The 10,954-nt window shown below is 38.9% G+C and overlaps 1 pseudogene; it reads right to left on the bottom strand.

The window, feature by feature from the left end:
- Positions 1–6,597: 6,597 nt before the first annotated feature.
- Positions 6,598–6,716, bottom strand: LOC129877892 (5S ribosomal RNA; annotated as a pseudogene).
- Positions 6,717–10,954: the final 4,238 nt, after the last annotated feature.

Genomic DNA, 10,954 nt, shown 5'->3' with positions numbered 1-10,954 from the left:
TCTTTTTTGTATCGGGGATGAGTTAGCCGACCTTAAAAGGTTAGCCGACTTATGAACCACCATAGGATCGGAGGTAAGGTTTATGTCCCCCTCGTTGTATTTTATTTTGATTATTTATGTTAAGGCTTGGGGGTGTTGCTCAACCCCTGACTGTGCACGAGAGGTGGGAGCCTCGTGTAGGGTCTGTTCCCATAAAAAAAAATTAAAAAAAAAACCTCTTATGTTTCTTAAGGTTCTTAAAGTTTCTTAAAGCTTCTTAAGAACTCTTAAACTCTTAAGAGTTACCATGTGAGCTGGATAATCTATAACGCCACCAAACAACTCCAAGGAAAGGGGAATGTGATACCCCATAGTAGGGAAGATTGGAAATAGATTTATAAGAATCCGGAAGAAGTTGGAGACCAAATAATAAGTCCTAGGACTCGAATTATTTATGTAATCTACCAACTTGGAAATCTCACGTACTTAAGCTACTTGAGTACATGCCAAGCTTACGTAGCAAGGATTACATAGGTTCGAAAAGTAAGACGAGATTATGAACCCACAAGGGGAAAAAGAGAGTGCCACATGGCAGCATGAGGAAGTTCCATGTGGTAGTAGCTTGATCAAGGGTGGTGGACTCCCACATGCCATGTGGCAACCTGTGATTGGAGGAAAGGGGTGTGTTGGCCCTATGGGGGCTTGACAGGTGTCATCACTTAGGGCTTGACATGTGTCATCACTTAGGGGATGACATGTGTCCCTCTTAAAGTAGACTATATATATATATATGTAGATGACTTTTAGTCATCCTTATACCTCAAGTTATTACTTCATCCAAATATTCTAGAAAAGAGAAGAAGAGGAGAGAAACCCTCAAGCTAGATAGAGTTTCGGATTTGAGGGGGAAAAAAGGTAAGCTTCCGATTTTGTCCTATAAATTAATTATCTAAGGTGAACCACTATGATATGAAGGTTTTAGTAATGAAAATATATGGTTTGGAGCAGCCCAAAACGTTACCAAACAGCCAAGAAGTTTTAGGCACGTTAAAGGAACTTTCGAGGCAAGTTTCAACGAGGTTGACTAGTTTCGGGCAAGGTAAAAGTTTATCTTTCGAACTGGAGTTTATGATGATGTATGAGGTATATTACATGTATTAAATGATGCTGGAAGTGAAAAAATTTCACAAGGATGCTTGACGTTAAAAACGAACTAAATTAAAAGTCGTAGTAGCTAAATCGAAGTCGCGTAGTGTGTTACCATTTTGGTGCTGCGGATGAAGCTGGTGGGGTTTCGTGTTGCATGACTTTAAAGTATTTTAAAAAGGGTGTGGGTTCTTCTGGTTGCATCCACATGACCCTCTATTTGGTATGGTTAAATATTTTGTGAAATAAAGATTAAAAGCTCTATTTTTGTATCGTAGTTGGGAGCTAGTTGTTTGGAGCTTGTATTGTGTAAGGTTGAAGTGATTAATTGTAAATACACTGATGGTTTTTGTTGTTGGTATGGTTGTTGATATTGTGGCTAAGTTGAAATTTCGAAAATATTGAAGTTACAGGGAAAATGCTGCTCGATTTTCGGTAGCTTCGAAACTAGTAACAAACTAGTCGAGGGTAATGAATAGGAAACGACTCCTATTAGTAATTGGTTGTAGAGTGGGATATTGGAAAGTGAAGGCTATTAACCTTAGTATTACTTTCATGTCAAATAGGTTAAGGAGGTATCAAGGCAGGACAGATTTCAATTTATCCTAAAAAAGGTATGTGAAGCCGTTCTTTCTCTTGGCATATTTTTTGGCATAAGTATGTGAAGCTTCCTCTTGGCATGTTTTAGGTACAAGTTGGTAAAGCTAACCTTCTTCCCTCTTGATATGTCTTTGACATAAGTACGATGTTATAATGCTACGATTACTCAGCGAGTCCCATCATGGGTCGGGTACGTTATATGATGGTATGGTAAAGCAATGAGAAAGTTATGATACCGAGATTATGACGGACCGGATATGATATATGTATATAATGACTATATGAGGGAAAGTAGAGGGTATGTAAAGCTTATCTTCTTTCTTTATTTGGCATGCCCATAGAAAGCCAACGGACGAAGAATGCACGAAGTCTACAAGAAACTCTTATTATTAAGTGCACTAGGATGGCCAACGTTTCTAATTTCCTAGAACTTATGTCCGTTTTCCTCGATTCATGTGAAAGTGTCCAACCATCCTTAGTTGGTGTAATTTATGTTGTGGTATAAAGCATGACTCTTATTCACTCCTTTAAGCTAGAACTCTTCCAATAATTGAACTATGGCTTCTCAAGTTTTTCTATACCTTGGGAAGTGGTAAGTAGGTAAAGTTAATCTTATTTTTTGGTATGAACCTTATGAAATGAATAGACAAAGTATATGTGATCCAAAGGAAGTCCCCATTCTCAAATCCACTAAGATGATGGCCATTTTCTTGACTTCCAAAAGATATGTTATTACACCTTGATACGATTAGATGATTCCAAAAGTGCTACTTTGATGAAAACCATAATGACACTTCAAGGGTACTTGTTATGGATATTGTCCTAATTTTTGAATGATAGTTCATTTTGATTATTTCAACAAAGTCTCCAATGATGGTTTAAATTACATATCGTTACTCACTACTCTACTCGTGTATACCGTAACCCTTCTATCATCGAGTCCCGAGCCGGGAATATAATCATATGTAGTTCATTGCATTATCCACTGAGTCCCTCACTAAAGGGTCAAGTACACTATATGAGGAAATGATAATGCAATGAATGAACAACTCACTGAGTCCCTCACTAGAGGGCCGGGAATGTATGTATATTTATATATATGATGATGTGATGTGATGCGATAAGGTGATGATGGCAATGGTCCCTATGATAGTCCTATAGATATATGTTTCACCGAGTCCCTGAAGGGGACGGTTATATTGTATAATATTAGCATACATGTTTTTATGATTCACAAGGTACAGTTACATTATTTTCTTAAGTAAAGTACTTGTCCCCTGACTCTCTTTATTTCAGATATGTTTCCAGTTATGTTTTGTATATTCAATACATATGGCGTACTGACCCCCTTCTCTTTGGGGGGATGCATTTCATGCCCACAGGTACAGACGCACAGTTTGGAGGCCCCCCAGTACAGGACTCCTATCAGTAGTTCAGAAGCGCTCTATTGTACTGGAGCCTAGATTTTGGGTACTAACCCTCGATGTATATATTTGTTTATTCACAGGTACGGCGGGGGCCCTGTCTCGCTTTATGTTATCATTATACTCTTAGAGGTCTGTAGATATGTGTGTGGATTGTATATGAGTTACATAGGTATGTATCTACAATCGTGCGCATATGGTTTATGTTTTGGGGACGTATCGCCCATCGTGATGGCCTTGTCGGCTTATATATTTTTCTTGCATATTATATACTGTGACTCAAAAAGGGGATAGGTTTGCTTATAGCTAGCAAGGGTATACGCAAGTGTCCAGTTCAGGCACCCGTCATGGCCTACGAGGTTGGTTCATGATAAAAATAGTATAAGAGCTGTCTTTTCTTAGAATGTCTACAAACCGTGTCTAGTAGAGTTGTGTTTATCGGTATGTTGTGCACCACATCTATAAACAGAAGGCTACAAGACATTTAGAATGTTATCTTTCTTTATTGTCTTAGATTGTGCGATAGAGCTGTCTATCAGGATAATCCCTCTCTAGCAGACTACTATGTGTGCAGCCATACCTATAAAGGAAGCTTGTTTTTGACCTCCTTTCTTGCAGTTGGTACAAGCTTTGGTGGAAAATGAAGAGACCAGCTCTAGATAGTATAAGGGGTGCAGAGAAGGCCCCCAGGGTATACATGGGACCTCAGGCTCCAGGACCAAGCAGGAAAAGCCCTAATTATTTGATTGAGACTGATTCTCTGAAGACCCTGATTACATTATGGAGACCGATCCTTCGAAAGGACCAACAATAAGTTCCCAAAGTAGTTGATGACTAAGGAAGTGGTTCCGGAAGCCACGCCAGGGGTTCTTATGATAGAGCACTATGTCAGGCCGGCTCCTACGGTAAGTGTTACGGCATATTCGAGCCCTCTATCTTGGTCTTTGGTGAACCGGGAATTACCTGGCTATCGATGTCTTTTGGATTCAAGCGAGGAAGACAACGAGGGATAGACAAGCAAATGGAAACCAGATAGAGACGGGGAGCATACTTCACCTCCTAGGTCACCGAGTCAAACTAGGAACTGATCGACTACAGGTAGGGGAGTGATAAGTATAGTTTTGCTGGCTATATGGGGCTATTTTTCATTTTTGTTTCGGCCTAATATAGGAAGCCTTGTGTGGCTGAGATATGAGATGCTACAAAAATATGTATATATTGGCCCTGTGAGGCATTGTGGCTATGATATGATATGATCTGGATGTATATATATGTTGTCCTTGCTTGGCATTATTGGTATTTCTTGAGTGCAGGTTTGGGATAGTAAGGAGTATAGAGGAAACTCTACTGATTTTTTTTGGAATAAAAAGGGAATGAGATATAGGTTCATCATACGGCTTGGAAGTTGATACCGATTACCCCTATTATGATGAGCTAAAGATGTAAGAGTACCCTCCGTGTTGTTGGTAAGGGGGCCCTAGGTTTACTTAGGAAGTTTTATGTCGGAGGAAAACTCCTATTAGAGGGCAAGGTATCCAACAATTGGGTTCCACTTTTGTGGGAAAGTACAAAACCCTCAACCATTAGTGGTGAACGAGATAGTTGTTCACGACTCAAGAATGAACCTAGAGGGAAACCATACGAGTTAGGCACTAAACAGTATTGTGGTGCTTATTGGATCTTAATTTCCTTCTGGTAGTGGTTAGAGAATGCTTTATGGTAACCTTTTATTGGTTATTAAGCGACTAAAATAACTTATGGACGAAAGACATGAACTTATGGGTTGTCCAGAATCATGTGCTTCATTTATTGGATAACATACTAGAAGGATTCAGAAGAGTTGGTGATACCAAGGAATGATTTTCCCAAGGGATATGGGGGTAACATGAAACTCCTCGGGCACAACAATGGCCATGGACTGAAAGAATAGAAGGACTACTGCAGGAAGCACTCAAGATAGACGTGATCAATTAAGTACGAGTATCGGACGAAAAAGGGAATAGATAGCTACGAATTGAAGGTGTAGTACGAAAAGGCGAGAATATAAGACCATTATTAAAGTAAAAGTGACATAAGACTAAGAAGAATTGGAAGTTAACCTTAGGTACCTGACAAGGGTAAGAGCTTATGAGATATAAAGAAGTATTATGGATATGTGATTCCGCCGTGAGAATATAAAGACCCCTCAAGGATGAGGGAGGTAGTTGTGCAAAAGCATTGATGCGTTGCGATTCCATTAAGAGGAACAAGTGGTATTCAGTGGGATGGAGATAGTGTTATAGCAGAGCTAGAAACACGGGTCACTAGAGTACAAGTACTTCAAAATGGAGAAGTTGAAATGATTAAGGGCGCTAGCTAATCACTAGTAGGGAAGAAAGGAATATGGCCCTGGATAAACTACTATATTAATTATATGACTCGAGTACCAGTACTCAGACCAGATTGGGTACTAGTTATCGAGAATTCTAAGTACCCCATGGTTGTATTAAGGTTTTTTACAGGGGCAACCTAAAATATAGATGATCTAACAGAAGGTGTAGCTATGGTGCAGTATGTCAAATGTGTTAGAACAGAATCAAATGTGTATGAATAGCTGAAAATAAATAGAGGATGACATAGGTACACCCTAAAAGGGGGGAAGTGGACAAGAGAAATACAAGTTTGAGGTGAAGTCAACTGACACTATCACATATTAATGGGAATGCTTAAACTTCAAGCAAGATCCCATGCTAGCACGAGTTAGCAAGGACTAAAGGCTGACAATAAATGGATAGAAGCCATGATATCTGAGACTGTGCGGAGAACTATTAGCAGAGACCCTAGTGGATGGGTGCATACAAAAAGAGGTGAACATAATAAGAAAGTAAGACTGAGCGATCTAAGGACCGTGTAAAGGGTAGTAAGGCCATGGTTGGGTAAAGATTAAGATATGGAAACAGAGTTGTTGGCCCCTGAGATGTGACCTAAAAGTAGCAAGGAGAAAGAATAGAAAATCTCCTACGGAAGGAAACGAGGAGACCAAGGAGTACCCGAAGGAAAGGAAAGAAAGGGGTAGGACAGAATAGTGTTAGAGCGAGCAAGTTATAGTGTAAAACTTATATATAAAGTGAGATGGACCAGGAAATGAAAGGACTGTGTCTACCTCATATCGATTTTATAAAAGTAGTTATACAACCTATAAATATATATATACAACATAAGACCAAGCAGAGAAATACATGATGAAAAGGAGTTATGATATTTTAGAGACGTTACAGAGAGATACAAAGAGAAGTGAAATCAAATGACCAAAAAGGATATGGTCGTGGTGGAACTAAAGATCTACCCCGATACCGGTTGTAAGATAAAGGAGGAAAGGGAAAGGCAAAATATGAAGACTAGCGAGACGACGCTAAGGTAAATCTTGGGCTAAGTTGAGTGCCTTGCACATTATTGCAAGGATTGCAATAAAACGAAACACGAGGACTTCCCAGGGGGTCACCCATCCTAGTACTACTCTCGCCCAAGCATGCTTAACTTTAAAATTCTAGTGGGATCTGGTGCGTTAATGCCGGTATGATCACACGAGATGGAAGAATCCGAATTAGCGAAGAAGCAACGATATGAGATTATGTACCTAAAGTGTTATAAGTTACATTAAGGGTATTGTAAAATGGCTTAAGCAAAACAAGTAGGATTAGCTGATTACTAACAGATGGAGCACTTGTATGCCACAATTCTTCAACATAATACCAGTTAATGATAGACAAACCACGGAATGGTGATATAGTCCATTGTGTGAGGGAATTTCGACACCACTTGGCAGCCAACTCTGAGGGGAAAAAATCAAAAACCAAAAGTTAAGGGTACCAGTTGATGTCATCTAAAGAAGGCAAGAAGTAACACATGAGGTTGAAGATTCCACAACACGACCTTGGCTATGAGACTCATTTGGCACTCCATGGACGGATGATTTTATATGGAATGTCATCCGCAGATTAACAATATCATCCCATGCTCCTTCAATCAAAGACTACCTGCTCAGCTGAGAATGTGAGAAATTATATATCAAGAGAATGGTGAGAATTTACGGAGTTTCCATAACTATTGTCTCAGACGAAGGAGCTTGAGTTACAGTTAACTACTAAAGATCTTCCCACAAAGAGATTGGGAAGACAGATAGGTCTTCGTACACTATTGTACCCTTAGAGTGGTGGACAGACTAAGTTTACTAGCTAAACACTAGAAGATATGTTGCGGGCCTATACGGTTGACTCCAAGGGTAGCTCGGATAATTGCCCACTACCTGTCAAGATTACTTTCGATATTAACTATCATTCTAGTCTTCAGATGTCCCCGTAAAAGACTTTGTATGGCAGAAGGTATAGGCCTCCATTGGTTAGTTTGATATTGGCAAAACAGGACTAATAGGCCCCGACATAGTCCAACAGGCTATGGAGAAGGTAAAGTCTATTTAGGAGGGATTATTAGTTGCCCAAAGTCGACAAAAGCTATATACAGACAATCGACGTTGATCTTTGAAATTTCAAGTGAGAGATTAGGTGTTTTTGAAGGTGTCACACATGAAAGGAATAATGAGGTTTAGGAAGAAAGGGAAGTTGAGTCTGAGATATATGGGTCCTTACCAGATCCTTCACCAAATAGAAAAGGTTGCCTATGAGCTAGACCAACTGGCGGATCTGGAAAAAGTACATCCAGCCTTCCATGTATCAATGCTTCGCAAGTACGTTGGTGATCCATCCCGAGTATATCATGTAGATGACATCCAGGTCACAAAGGAGTTATCCTACGAAGAGCAACCTATCGCCATCCTAGATCGGCAGATTAGAAGATTGCAGACTAAGGGCGTAGCTTCCATCAAGGTGCTGTGGCAAAATGAGAATCGCAAAGAAATAACTTGGAAAGCTAAAGAGGAAATGAAACACAAGTATCCGTACATATTCCCTACGTCTACAAGTAATCTCAACTTTTGAACTCTTATATTGATTACGTGATAAAAGTATGCGTTACTACAATAAAAAAAAATTCCCCTGTAATCTATATAAGATCTTAAGGAAGGTTTTGGTTCACATTCGAGGACGAATGTCCTAAAGGGGGGAAGGATGTTACACCCCATACTTTTGTACCTTTGAACGCGTTCTTAAGTCTCCTAAAAGGCTCTAAAGTTTCTTGTAAGGATCGTAAGCCTATTAAGTTTCTTAAGGTTCTTAAAGTTTCTTAAAGCTTCTTAAGAACTCTTAAACTCTTAAAAGTTACCATGTGATCAGGATAATCTATAATGCCACCAAACAACTCTAAGCAAAGGGGAATGCGATACCCCATTGTAGAGAAGATTGGAAATAGAGTTATAAGAATCCGAAAGAAGTTGAAGACCAAATAATGAGTCATAGGACTCGAGTTATTTATGTAAGATACCAACTTAGAAATCTTACGTAATTAAGCTACTTGAGTACATGCCAAGTTACATAGCAAGGATTACATAGGTTCAAAAAGTAAGACGAGATTACGAACCCACGAGGGGAAAAAGAGAGTGCCACATGGCAGCATGAGGAAGTTCCATGTGGTAGTAGCTTGAGCAAGGGTGGTGGACCCCCACATGCCATGTGGTAACCTGTGATTGAAGAAAAGGGGTGTGTTGGCCCAATGGGGGCATGACACATGTCATCACTTAGGGCTTTACATGTGTCACCACTTAGGGAAAGACATGTGTCTCCCTTAAAGTAGCCTATATATATATATGCTGATGACTTTTAGTCTCTTTATCCTTTAAGTTATTACTTCATCCAAATATTCTAGAAAAGAGAAGAAGAGGAGAGAAACCCTCAAGCTAGAGAGAGTTTCGGATTTGAGGAAAAAAAGGTAAGCTTCCGATTTCATTCCATGAATTAATTATATAAGGTGCACCACTATTCTATGAAGGTATTAGTAATGAAAATTTATGGTTTGGATCAGCCCAAAATGTTACCAAACAGCCAAGAAGTTTTAGGCGCGCTAAATGAACTTCTGAGGCAAGTTTCAACGAGGTTGATGAGTTCCGCGCAAGGTAAGAGTTTATCTTTCAAACTAGAGTTTATGATGATGTTCTGCAGTATATTACATATATTAAATGATGCTGGAAGTGGAAAAATTTCACAAGGATGCTTGACATTAAAAACCAGCTAAATTAAAGTCGTAGTAGCTAAATCGAAGTCGCGTAGTGTGTTGTCGTTGTGGTAATATGGATGGAGCTGGTGGGGTTTCATATTTCAGGACTTTAAAGTGTTTTAAAAAGGGTGTGGGTGCTTCTGGTTGCAGCCACACGACCCTTCTTTGGTATGGTTAAAGATTTTGCGAAATAAAGATTAAAAACTCTATTTTTGTATCATAGTTGGGAGCTAGTTGTTTGGAGCTTGTATTGTGTAAGATTGAAGTAATTAATTGTAAATACACTGATGGTTTTTGTTGTTGGTATGGTTGTTGATATTGTGGCTAAGTTGAAATCTTGGGAATGTTGAAGTTACAGGGGAAATGCTGTCCAATTTTTGGTAGCTTCGAAACTAGTAACAAACTAGTCGAGGGTAATGGATAGGAAATAACTCCTATTAGTAATTATTTGTATAGTGGTATATTGGAAAGTGAAGACTATTAACCTTAGTATTACTTTCATGTCAAATAGGTAAGTAGGTATCAAGGCAGGACGGATTTCAATTTATCCCAAAAAAGGTATGTGAAGCCCTTCTTTCTCTTGGCATGTTTTTTGGCATAAGTATGTGAAACTTCCTCTTGGCATGTTTTTGGTACAAGTTGGTAAAGCCACCCTTCTTCCCTCTTGATATGTCTTTGACATAAGTACGATGTTATAATGCTACGATTACTCACCGAGTCCCATCATGGGTCGACTACGTTATATGATGGTATGGTATAGCAATGAGAAAGTTATGATACCGAGCTTATAATGGACCGGATAAGATATATGTATATAATGACTCTATGAGGGGAAGTAGAGGGTATGTAAAGCTTATATTCTTTCTTTTTTTGGCATGACCCATAGAAAGCCAACAGACGAAGAATGCACAAAGTCTACAAGAAACTCTTATTATTAAGTGCACTAGGATGGCCAACGTTTCTAATTTCCTAGAACTTATGTCCTTTTGCCTCGATTCATGTGAAAGTGTCCACCAATCCTAGGTTGGTGTAATTTATGTTGTGGTATAAAGCATGACTCTTATTCACTCCTTTAAGCTAGAACTCTTCCAATAATTGAACTATGGCTTCTCAAGTTTTTCTATACCTTGGGAAGTGGTAAGTAGGTAAAGTTAATCTTATTTTTTGGTATGAACCTTATGAAATGAATAGACAAAGTATATGTGATCCAAAGGAAGTCCCCATTCTCAAATCCACTAAGATGATGGCCATTTTCTTGACTTCCAAAAGATATGTTATTACACCTTGATACGATTAGATGATTCCAAAAGTGCTACTTTGATGAAAACCATAATGACACTTCAAGGGTACTTGTTATGGATATTGTCCTAATTTTTGAATGATAGTTCATTTTGATTATTTCAACAAAGTCTCCAATGATGGTTTAAATTACATATCGTTACTCACTACTCTACTCGTGTATACCGTAACCCTTCTATCATCGAGTCCCGAGCCGGGAATATAATCATATGTAGTTCATTGCATTATCCACCGAGTCCCTCACTAAAGGGTCAAGTACGCTATATGAGGAAATGATAATGCAATGAATGAACAACTCACCGAGTCCCTCACTAGAGGGCCGGGAATATATATATATATATATATATATATATATATGATGA

Source organism: Solanum dulcamara, chromosome 12, assembly GCF_947179165.1.
Source record: "Solanum dulcamara chromosome 12, daSolDulc1.2, whole genome shotgun sequence".
NCBI lineage: Eukaryota > Viridiplantae > Streptophyta > Magnoliopsida > Solanales > Solanaceae > Solanum > Solanum dulcamara.
The sequence above is the reverse complement of the archived record's forward strand: the minus strand, read 5'-3'. Positions and strand labels throughout refer to the sequence as shown.